Here is a 12622-nt window from a genome sequence, read left to right as displayed (position 1 = left end):
CTTGGGTAAATAATTAAGATAAAATTATTGGATTATGTGGTATATTTGTTTTTGTTTTATTTTTTATTAAAATTTTTACTGAGAAAATTATAGATTCACATGCAATGTAGTAAGTATGATGGAAAGTTTCCATATGTATACTCACATAAATATAAAATCACATACTATCACAGCCAGCATATTGACATTGATACAATCCACCAATCTTATTCAGTGTACTCATTTATGAGAATACCTATTCTTGTTCTCAGTTGTATGTGTGTATTTAGTTCTATACAATTTTGTCACATGTGTAGGTTTGTGAATTCACCACCAAAGTCAAGATGCTGACCAGGTATATTAATACAAGGATCCCTGGTGTTTCCCATATTTTATAACTGCATCCACCTACCTCCTGTGCTTACCTTCATCCCTAACCCCTGGCAACTACTAATCTGTTCCCCACTTCTAAAATTTTGTCATTTCAAAAAATGTTGTATAAACAGAATCACACAGTATTTAATATTTGGGGATTGCTTTTTTTCCTTCTCATTCAGCATAATTCCCTGGAGAGTTATACAAATTGCTGAGTGCATCAACAGTTTGGTCCTTTTTATTGCTGAGTAATATTCCATGCTGTTTATGTGCCACTCTGTTTAACCATTAACCTATTGAAGATAGGCTGATTCCAGTATTTGACTATACAAATAAAACTGTGTACAATTCTTGTGTGTGTGTGTGTGTGTGTGTGTGCATGCAAATAGTTTTCATTTCTCTGGGATAAATGCCCTGGAATGGTAATTGCATGTTTAGTTTTATTAGAAACTGAGCAATTATTTTCCTGAGTAGGTGTACCATCTTACATTCCCACCAACAATGTGTTGAGTGATCTGGTTTTTCCACATCCTTACGAGTATTTGGTATTGTCATCATTTAAAGTTTTACAATTTTACTCATTCTGATAGGTGTACATTGAAATGTCATTTTGGCTTTAATTTGTATTTCTCTATGTAATGATAAGGAATATCTTTTCATGACTTTTCTGTGAACTATCTGTTTATGTCTTTTGCCCATTTTCTAATTTAGCTTTTTTTTTACTACTGAGTTTTGGAAATTCCTTATATATTCTGGATCCTAGCCCCTTGTCGAATGCATGGTTTGCAAATATTTTCTCCCAGTGTGTGCCTTGTCTTTTCATCCTCTTCACATGGGCTTTTCAAGTAAAAGTTTCTAATTTTGCTGAGGTTTGATTGATCAAATTTGCATTTTATGGATCATGCTTTTGATGTCAAGTCCAAGTACTCTTAGACACCAAAGATTTTCTGCTATGCATTTTTCTAAAAGTTTTATGGTTTTACATTTTACATTTTAAGTCCATGTCCTATTTTCAGTTCATCTTTTGAAAAAGTTGTGAGGTTTATGTAGAGGTTCATTTTTATTACTATGGATGCCCAATTATTTCAGAACCATTTGTTGAAAAGGCTTTCTCCATTGTTTTGCTTTTGTGCCGCTGTCAAAAGTTAGTTGGGTGTATTTGTGTGGGAGTATTTCTGGCTTTCAGTATTTCTGTTCCATTGATCTATGATTCTATTCCTCTGCCAATAGCACGCTGTCTTTACTACTATAGCCATAGCCATATAGTAAAACTTAATATTAGATAGAGTGGTTCCTTCCACTTAACTCTTTTTCAAGATTATTTTAGATATTCTTCATTTCTAGAATCCATGGTCGATAGTTCTTTCAGCACTAGAAAAATGCCGTCACTTCCTTTTGACTTCCATGGTTTCAGAGGAAAAATCTGCTATCATTTGAATTGGTGTTTTTCCACACGTAATGCATCATTTCGAAAATTTTTTCTTTGTCTTTAGTTTTCAAAAGTTTAATATATTGTGTGGATTATTTTGGCATGGATTATTTTGGGATTCTGTTAGCTTCTTGGTTAGGTCTGTACCTTTTGCCAAATTTGGGAAGTTTTCTCCTAGTATTTTTTCAAATCCTCTTTCAGTTCCCTCTTTTTCTCCTCTCTTCCTGTGACTCTAATGATATGAATCTTGGATTTTTGTTATGTTTTCACAGGTCCCTGAGGATCTCATCAATTTTTTTTTCCAGTCTATTTTCTCTAAGTAGATCAGATTGGGTGAATAATATTGATCTGTCTTCAAGTTCACTGATTCTATCCTCTGTCATCTCCACTCTGCTATTTAGGCCATTCATTGAGGTTTTTATTTCTGCTGTCCATTTCAGTTCTATAATTTTCATTTAGCTCTTTTAAATAATTTCTATCTCTTTGCTGAGATTTTCTATTTTTTCATTTGTTTTAAGATATTCTGTAATTGATTGCTGAAGCATTTTTATGACGGATGCTTTAAAATCTTTGTCAGAAAATTCTAACATCTGATTCATCTTGGACTCAGTAGTCTTTTCTCATTCAAATTGTGATTTTTCTTGGTTCCTGTATGATGGTTAATTTTATTTATATTTTTTTTAGTGAAATTTTCTTTAGTATATTTTCTTTAGTGAAATGTCTATTCAAATACTTTCCCCATTTATTCTATTGATTTTTTTCTTATTACTGAGCTTCCAGAGTTTTTATATCTTTTGGATTCAAGTCCTTTATAAGAAAGATTTTCTCCCAGGCTGTGGATTTCTTTTCATTCTCTTAATTTTGATGAAGTTAAATTTATATTATTTTCATTTATGGATCATGCTTTTGTCATCCTCCATAAGAAATTATTGCTTATCCCAAAGCCACAAAAGATTTTCTTCTCTGTTTTCGTCTATAAGTTTTATAATTTTAGGCTTTTTATTTAGATCTAGGACTCATTTTGAGCTTTTTTTTTTTTTGCTTATGTTGCAAGGTATGGATCCAAGTTAATTTTTAAAATATGGCTATCCAATTATTTCAGCACTGTATGTTGAAAAGACTACCCTTGTCCCACTGTATTGCTTTTTTCACCTTTGATGAAAATCACTTGATTGTAAATGTTTGGATCTATTTCTAGCTTCTATTTTGTTCCATTGACCTATTTGTCTTTCTTGATGAAACACCACACTCTTTTCATTATTGTAGCTTTATATACAAAATAAACCTAAAATCAGGTTATGTGAGCATTTTGAAGTTGCCCTGTCTATTCTAGATCATTGCATTTCCATATGAATTTTAAAATAAGCTTATCAGTTTCCACAAAAAATACATGCTGGGATTTTCATTGGCATGGATTTGAATATATAGATTAATTTGGGGGAGAATTGACATCATACAATATTGGAAGTAGTTTGGTCTTACTTTTTAATCCAACGTGACAATATCTGCCTTTTAATTTTGGTGACCATTTGCATTTAGTGTGACTATTGATATGTTTGAGTTTAAATTTACCATCTTGTTATTTGTTTTCTATTTGTACCGTCTGTTCATTTAATTTTTACTTTTTCTGCCTTCTTTTGAATAATTATTTTTATGCTTTAATTTTACCTCCTCTATTGACTTATTAACCTTAACTCTTTGCTGTGTTATGTTAGAAGTTGTACTCATCTTTAATTTATTAGTCTGTCTTCAGTACTATTATATTTATAAGAACATTATAACAGTAAACTTCCATTTCTCACTTCCTGTCCTTTCTCCTAATAAATAGCACAATGCAGTGTTATTATTTTTGCTTTAAACAGTCAATTATCTTTTAAACCAATTAAAATAATAAGAAAAACAATTTTATATTCATTCTCATGGCTGCCATTTATGAGGTTCTTAATTCCTTCGGTAGATTCAGTTTCCATTGGTGTAACTGCTTCTATTTAGAGCAATCCTTAACATTTCTTATAGTGTGGGTCTCTAGTGATTGATTCATTTAGCTTTTTTATTTCTGAAAAATCTTTATTTCACCTCTGATTTTGAAAATATTTTTTACTGAGTGTAGAACTCTGGGTTGACAGTATTTTCTTTCAGTGCTTTCAAGATGTTGCTCCATTGTCTGCTAACATATTTTTTTCTGATGAGAAATCTGCTGTACATTTGCTCTTCTGTATGTAGCATGCCATTTTTTATCTATGATTGCTTTTAAGATTTCTTTCCCCCAGGTGTTAAGAAATTTCATTATTCTGTGCCTTGCTATAGTTTTCTTCATATATCTTGGCTTAGGATTTGTCAAACTTCTTGGATCTGTTAGGTTTGTAATTTTCATCAAATTTGGAAAATTTTTGACCATTATTTCTTTAAACATATTTTAGGCCCTCACTCCACCTTTGGGATTCAAGTAGTTTTCTCTTCTGCAGTATACTTCTCTGTGACCTCTTCCTGCCCTGGCTTTCCAGACTCCCAGTTTCTTGTCCTCAACTCAGATATAGTTCTATGCTCTGCCTCCTTACCCCCAACAACGCAGCCTGGAAATTTGCTTCCGGTGTGAAGTTTGAATAACTGTAGGGATTACCTTCTTGATTTCCCATTTTAGTTGGATTGCTGTTCTTCCTTGTCTTACGTCCAATGTTTAAGAGCCATTGTTATATATGTTAAGTTTTTAAAGTTGTTTTAGGTAGGTGAGTAAATCTAGTTCCTGTCACTTCTCCTTATTTGGAATCTGAAGTCAATGCCCTTGTTTTTCATTAGGTATCGCTCTGTGCCCCAATAACCCATGTACTTCAGAGGATTTTCATCTTACCAGGCATGAGCTGGAATGGTCCAAGTATTATCTCCATGAGCTCAGACATCTTGTCAATCAGTACATGGCATCCCCCTAGCCACAGAGATTGTTTCAGGAATGGACCTACAACTTAGGTTTGACTTATGAGACATAAGGAAAGTTTTCTGGGGGATTCTCATGAGTTTTCTCATTCTTAAGAGAGCACAAATGAAAACAATGATGTCTCTTCTTCTGGATGTGGCTGTGAGCATAAGTGAAGCCTGGAAATCCTACAGTGAAACCAGGGGAGAATGGAGCTATACAGTCACAGAAAAGCAGATACTAGAATGAACTATGACTGATCAAATCTTCATCTACCTCTGTCAGTTACATGAGCCAATGCATTTCCATATTGATTTAACCGGTGTAAACTTGTCTTTTGTTACCAATAGATTATTAAACTTTTTTTTTTAATATTTACATGTTCTGACTCCTCACTTAGTGCTTAAGTTTAAGTTCTTATAGACAAGGAGTGAATATAATAATTTCTTTGTGGCTCTTCCTGCAACTAAATGCACTAAGTGGCTAAGTGACTTTGGAAACTTTTTTATCCCCTCTGAGCCTCAATTTCCATGTGTATAAAAATGGAGCTAATATTGTAGGGTTATTATACGGATGAATAAATATTAGTCTGTATCTAAAGTATCCTAGTATATTTCACAAATTATGGGTGTTCCGGATTGCCCATGCTGCTGTTATGCAAAATACCAGAAATGGATTGGCTTTTATAAAGGGGGTTTATTTAGTTACAAATTTACAGTCTTAAGGCCATAAAAATGTCCAAACTAAGGCATCAACAAGAGGATACCTTCACTGAAGGACAGCCAATAGCATCCGGAACACCTCTCTCAGCTGAGAAGGCATGTGGCTGGTGTCTGCTGGTTCTGGGCTGTGTTTCAGCTCCTCTCTCAGCTCCTATGCATCCTTAGCTTAGCATCTCCAAACTCCCTTCTATCCACAACTCCAAGCATCTCTGAACATCTCTATCAGCAACCAAGCATCTCTCCAAAGGTCTCTGTCAGCTGCTTTTGGGGGCATTTTCTCTTATCATGGCTTCTCCAGAGCAAGCTCTGGGCTAGCATCTCAAAATATCAGCAAACATCTGGTGTCTGAATTGGCTCTTAGCTCTTTTAAGGACTTCAGTGATCTAATTTTAACCCACCCTGAATAGGTGGGGCCACACTTCCATGTAAATAATCTAATCAAAAGCATCACCTACAGTTGAGTGAGTCACATCTCCATGGAAACAAAGTAATCCAAATATCTCACAAGATTGGATTAAACATGGTTTCTGGGGGACATAACATATCAAAACTGGCACAATGGGCTTAATAAATATGATTCCTATTTTCTTCTGTGCATAATAGGTGTTCCAATAAACACTTCTATAGCCCTAGAGTGAGGATTCACCACTGGTAAGCTATAAAATATTTAACAACTGACTTACTAGGGAGAAAAATCTCTCATTTGTAGCATTTGACAATATTCATCGTGAAAATACTTCCATCATGGCTGATTTCAAGAAATCAACATTACATCACTGAACACAGAGTTGGGAAGAGATGAATAGTGGTATACAATTTTACAGTATTTTTTCTATGCAGATACAATAGACGTAAATAACCTCAAAAGCATAAACAAGAAAATGTAGAAAAATAATAAGGAAGTGAATAATTGACTATTCATTACAATTATTTTTTAATATAATTAATTTTGTTGCAAGTTTATGTCATTTAATTTTTAATAATGGGCTGTATTCAGGACTGGCTCACAAAAGTTATGAAAATTTAGCAATTGGCTCTCTCAAGTGGTTATAAGCTTGCTCCAGCACTCCACTGTGTTTTGTATCTTGTTTGCCCAGCTTGCTTTCCCAGGCTGAGTGACAGAGAGTACATGACACTGAGGCGCAGCTTCCAAAGGTCACTTCCAGAGAAATATAAGAGTAAAACTCCAGTTTTTCCAACTATATAGAAAAACTGCAGGATGCCACCAAGGAATGGGTGAGGGGTGGGCCACTCTCTGCCCTAACTGGCCTGCCCCTTTAACCTCCACAGCCTCAGGGGTGGTGATGGCTTCCCTTAACAAATAGTAGAGGAGTAATTAGAAAAAATTACAATGTTGGAAGGGAAAAAAATGGGAGGTTGTATGATAATTATGACTTTTCTAAAACCCAGGGGAAAGCAAATAAAATGCTAAATCCCTCATTTTATTTTTTTTTTGGAATTCAAGGGTATTTACTTAACATTTACCATGTACCAGACATTCTGTTAGCATTTCTAAAGTGGGCACATCCCAAGGTTTGAACTTGGCTAATCTGTATTTTTTTTAACTTTAAAAAATTTTTCAAATGTACAGGATATTTACAAAAATAATACACACCCCATGCAGAGAACTCCAACATGCCCCTACGTCTAGATGCTCAGATCCACCAATTTTAACATTTTACCACATATGATGTAACATTCTTTCTATCTGCCTATCTATCTATCTATCTATCTATCTATCTATCTATCTATCTTCCTATCCATTTTCCTATATTTGAGTGTAGGTTGTATACATCATGCTCCTTGAACTCTTAATACCACCATGTGCATTTCTTAAGAACAGATTTTCATTTATCTTCTCAAGTTCAGGAAATTTAACAATATAAAGTGTACAGTCTATATTCCAATGCTTTCATATTGTCCTTTTGAGTCTTTTCTCCTCCATTCTTAGACCCCCTCCAGGATCATGTATTGAATTTAATTGTCATTGCCTCTTTAGTTGTACTTTCTTTCTTTATTTTGTAATTGTGGGAACATACATGCACACATATATACAACTTTTTCATCTTAACCACTCTCAATGGGATTAATCATATACACAAAACTGCAGTACCCTCATCACCTTCCCTTAGTAAACTTTCTCCCCAAGCAGAAACCCTACACCCATTATGCATTAATTCCCCATTCCCCCTGCTCCCTGCCCCTGTACTTGTACTTTAATTCCTGTTTCTGTGAGCCTACATATTCTCCAATATTTGCTTTGTAGTTATCACGGAGCTTAAATTTAACATCCTAAATCTATAACAATCTTGTTTGCTTTGTTATCAATTTAACCAACAGCATACACAAACTATATTCCTATACCCTACCTTCTCCCCATCTTTATGTTGTTCTTGTCACAATTACATGTTTATATGTTATGAGTCTGAAACTACTGATTTATCATTACATTTTATGCATTTGCCTTTTAGATTCTATAGAAGTACAAAGTGGAGTTGCAAAACAAAATACAATAGTACAGGTGTGCCAGTTTGAATGTATTATGGCTCCCAGATGCCATTATCTTTGATGTAATCTTGTGTGGGCAGACCTATCAGTGTTAATTAGATTGTAATTCTTTGAGTGTTTCCATGCAATGTGCCCCACCCAACTGTGGGTGATGACTCTGATGAGATAATTTCCATGGAGGTGTGGCCCCACCCATTCAGGGTGGACTTTGATCAGTGGAGCCATATAAATGAGCTGACAAACAGAAGGAACTCAGTGCAGCTGTGAGTGATGTTTTGAAGAGGAGCTACAGCCAAGAGGGACACTTTGAAGAAAGCACAGGAATTGCAGATGAGAGACAGTTTGAAGACGGCCATTGAAAGCAGACTCTTGCTCCGGAGAAGCTAAGAGAGGACAAATACCCCAAGTGTAACTAAGAGTGACATTCTTGAGGAACTGCAGCCTAGAGAGGAACATCCTGGGAGAAAGCCATTTTGAAACCAGAACTTTGGAGCAGACACCAGCCACGTGCTTTCCCAGCTACCAGAGGTTTTCCGGACACCATTGGCCATCCTCCAGTGCAGGTACCCTATTGCTGATGTGTTACCTTGGACACTTTATGGCCTTAAGACTGTAACTGTGTAACCAAATAAACCCCCTTTTATAAAAGCCAATCCGTCTCTGGTGTTTTGCATTCCGGCAGCATTAGCAAACTAGAACAACAGGCAATTAAATATTTTTCATATTGTTACCCTGACTGGAGATTTCTATTTCTTCATATGGCTTTGACCTATTGTCTGTTGTTCTTTGCTTTCAACCTGCAGAACTCTCTTTAGCATCTCTTGTAGGGCTAACCTGGTGGTGACAAACTCCCTTAGCTTTTGTTTATCTGGGGATTTCTTACTTTCTCCCTCTTTTTTTTTTTTAGATCAGTAATTCCTTATTTTTATTCTCCTCTTACAAAAAAGACACTTGGAACAAATAAATATAAAATGGTATGTCTTATTTAGCAATGGGAAAATACAAGTTTTCTTGTATTCTCCACAGTAATACACTGAAGTTTTCAGAAGCATACTCATCCTACTACAGTCTACCCTGTAGAAAAAGGTCAATTCTTTTAATTCTCTACAATTTCTAACAATGGATTCTCTAATCTAAGATGGACTCAGGAACTAAGACATCTGAAACAACAAGTTAAAAAACATTATATATATATGTGTGTGTATATATATATATATATATATATATATACACAAGATATGATATAGGCCAGAAATTCCAGCTAATGAATATTCTTAAAGATTTTCAGTTTTTATAATTTTCATGAATAAAAAGCATTCCATCTCTTTGCAAATCTTCATGGTGAATAAATTCCAGAAATCTGAGTATACTACATACACTTCCCTGTTGTAAGAGAAAATATAGGTATATTTAATATACAGTGACCATGTCATGTATTTTCTTAAAGCCAACAGAATCCTAATTTTCTATACCTTGAAGGTGATGCAGCAGAAAGCAGATAAATACCAAAACCATTTATGATCAAATTTAGCTAATTTAGCTGATTACATACACCTGGCCAGTTTGGCTCATGATACACTAGTTTAGGCAGTGATGAATATCCAAGTGTATGTATTTCATTAAAATTTATCTTCAAGGTAATACATGAAGAGCTTTGCTAATACTTTGAATTAAATATTCCTATTTAAATGATTTATCCAGAAAAAAAGGGGTGTTTCTTTCCCCTATCCTTTACTTGGTGCCTTATCACTACTCTTCACTTTATGAAGACCACATACAAAGGCAGAAAATGATATAAAATGTGTAATGGGTCATCATCAAAATAGCCAAGTGGATTTTAAATTTACTTTTTGTACTTTCTGTAGTATCTATCTGGGTCCTGTGCTAATTAATTACATTTTACTGGGTCCCTGTAATGTTAGAAAGATGAATATTAAAATAGAAAAACTGACTTTTATATTTTAAAATAAACCCCCCACCACCTTCACACCTACTTCCCAAGTATTTTGAGCAGAAAATCAATCTGGTTGTTTTAGGCACTGATGTAATATTTCCTAAAAAACAATCCCTATAAGCCCTTCAAACCTTTTAGGACCAGTACCAAACTCAAGGGATTTATGCACTCTGAGGTTTCTTGGAAGATGGGAGTACAGAAATGTCAGTACAAGAGAAACCAAATGTAAGAAAAAGCCGCTAAAGATGAAGGAAAGACAACGCTACAGCTCTGACATCCTACCTGTCAGTGGTAAACCATGTTCATGTGTTTCCATGGACAAGAAAGCATAAGTTCTCCGAAAGTACAAGTTATTTTTGTATTTGGTTCTATGTTTAGTACTTTCTTTAGTCTTCAAAAGTCAATTAAATTTAACTTTAGAGGGGGAAGCATTAAAAACATTTGTGGGTGATAATCATTAATGTGTGAGATCAACTTCCTAGATAACAAGTTGCAACTCTCCAGAAGTACAAAAACATCAGAAAATGAAGAGCCAGTACCTCACTCGACATGCACAATCAAGGAATCATATGAAAGTCACAAGGTGTTGTGATTCAGAGGTTTAAGTTAACTTCCTCATGGTAGAAGACAGTGTTTCCTGATGCAAGCAGAGTACGCCCACTGCTCATTGAGACAGACACATATCACTACTGCTGAGGTACCACTTTGTGCCAATTTAGAAATCCAAATTTAACTCCAGAAAATATAAACCTGGGATATGAATGTGAAGATAGACAGTACAAACAGCAATTAGTTGAGTGATATTTGCCTGCAACAATCTTTTATTATTTTTCTTTTAAGGCTACAGAAAATCTGTACATAAACAAGGCAATTAATTCTCATAATAAAGATAACCCACTACTAACAGCCAAGGTCTCCAGTCAGATTCCATGGTGAGTATATGTTGTATCCCATTCTATTCCACACGTGTACTTTCTTGTGAGTCTGCAGGGTTAGGATTGATTCTTTCTGGAAATATAAGCTTCTCACAAATGGCCTCTTTTATTGGTAAATACTGGGGCATTTCATTAGGTTCTGTGAAGAGGAAAGGTGAAACATACATTAAATTAGCAATTTTGCTCTCTCATAATGTATATTCTCATAACATATAGGTCTTGTCAGCCTCCTGGTAAAGGCTCGTGTCATTCACCCCATCAATTCTCAAGAAAAACCATTATAGCAGGAAAAAGCTAGAAGGCATTACTCTAATTTTCACACTCAGGCTTGAAACTCCATGATTCTGACGTTCATCCTCAAACAGGAGAACTTCATCAAAAAGCTTAATCTGTTTTCTGGCTTTCAGTTTCTCTGTATCTATATGATCTGTTGTAGGTACAACCTTTAACTTAAGTGATTCTCCAAGTAATGCTCCCTTATAATCTGTTGCATAGGTCCAATCATATGGTCTAATAACATCTTCGGAGTGTTCACCTTTCATCCTGCTTTCCTGCCACTTTTCAGCACAGGTTACTTTGAACATTCCTTGGTAGTTACTTACACATCTTAAGGCATCTGTAGCATTGAACTCAGTACCCAAACCAGAGCCATGCTGGATTCTTAAAATATTGCTTCTAAACATCATTTCTGGGAGAGATGGAATAGACAACTCATTGGCTAACTTATCCATATCTGCTGACTTCATGATGTGGGTCTTGACAGCTGTCAACCTCCAGGTCTTAAAGGGGAAGTCCTGGTGGCTGCTCTGGAAGGCATGGATTATCATGGCTGAGATGGGGCCTACAGGAGCCATGCAGAACAAGCTGGAAAACTCCCTAATTTTTGATAGTTTTGACAGATGCAGAATTCTTTATGGGCAATTTTTTTTGCCTTCAGCACTTCAAATATGTCATCCCACTGCCTTCTTGCCTCCATGATTTCCGATGAGAAATCAACACATACCTTATTGAGGCTGCCGTCTACGTGACATGTTGGTTCTCTCTTGTGGCTTTTGGAAGCCTCTTTTTATCTTTGGCATTTGACAGTTTGATTATAAATGTCCTAGCATGGGTCTATTTGAGTTTATTCTGTTTGAAGTTTGTTGTATATTTATGTCTTTTGTTAAATTTGGGAATTTTTCAGTCATTATTTCTTTGAATATTCTTTATGCCCCCTTCTCTTTTCTTTGTCTGGGACTCCCACAAAGTGTATATTGGTATGTTTGATGGTGTCCACAGGTTCCACAGAATATATTCACTTTCTTTCATTCTTTCTTCTTTGTGTTCCTCAGACTAAATGATTTTAATTGTCTTATCTTCAAGTTCACTAATTCTTTCTTCTACTAGCTCCAGTATGCTGTTGAATCTGTCTAGGGAGGTGTTAATTTCTGTTACTGTGATCTTCAGCTCTGTTTGGTTCCTTTCAATAGTTCCTATCTCTTTATTGTTATTCCCTTTGTGTTCAGTTATTGTTTTCATTATTTCCTTTAGTTCTTTGTCCATATGCTCTTTGAGCATATTTAGGATGACCTTTTTAAAACATTTTTTATTATGAAATATAACATATATGCAAAAAAGTGATAAATTTCAAAGTACAGTTTAACCAATAGTTATAGAGCAAATTTCAAACTGTAGTTTAACAAATAGTTACAGAGCAAACACCTGTCAAGAGTACAACATTGCTGACACCCCAGAAGCCAACTTTGTATCTAATTTTTAGTTTCATTTTTAAAGTCTTTTTCTGGAATGTCCCAGGTCTGGGTTTCCTCA

General features: G+C 35.1%; 1 pseudogene; it reads right to left on the bottom strand.

The window, feature by feature from the left end:
* Positions 1-10833: 10833 nt before the first annotated feature.
* On the bottom strand, positions 10834-11640 carry LOC119543516 (annotated as a pseudogene).
* Between the last annotated feature and the right edge of the window lie 982 nt (positions 11641-12622).

Source organism: Choloepus didactylus, chromosome 8, assembly GCF_015220235.1.
Source record: "Choloepus didactylus isolate mChoDid1 chromosome 8, mChoDid1.pri, whole genome shotgun sequence".
Classification (NCBI taxonomy): Eukaryota; Metazoa; Chordata; class Mammalia; order Pilosa; family Megalonychidae; genus Choloepus; species Choloepus didactylus.
The sequence above is the reverse complement of the archived record's forward strand: the minus strand, read 5'-3'. Positions and strand labels throughout refer to the sequence as shown.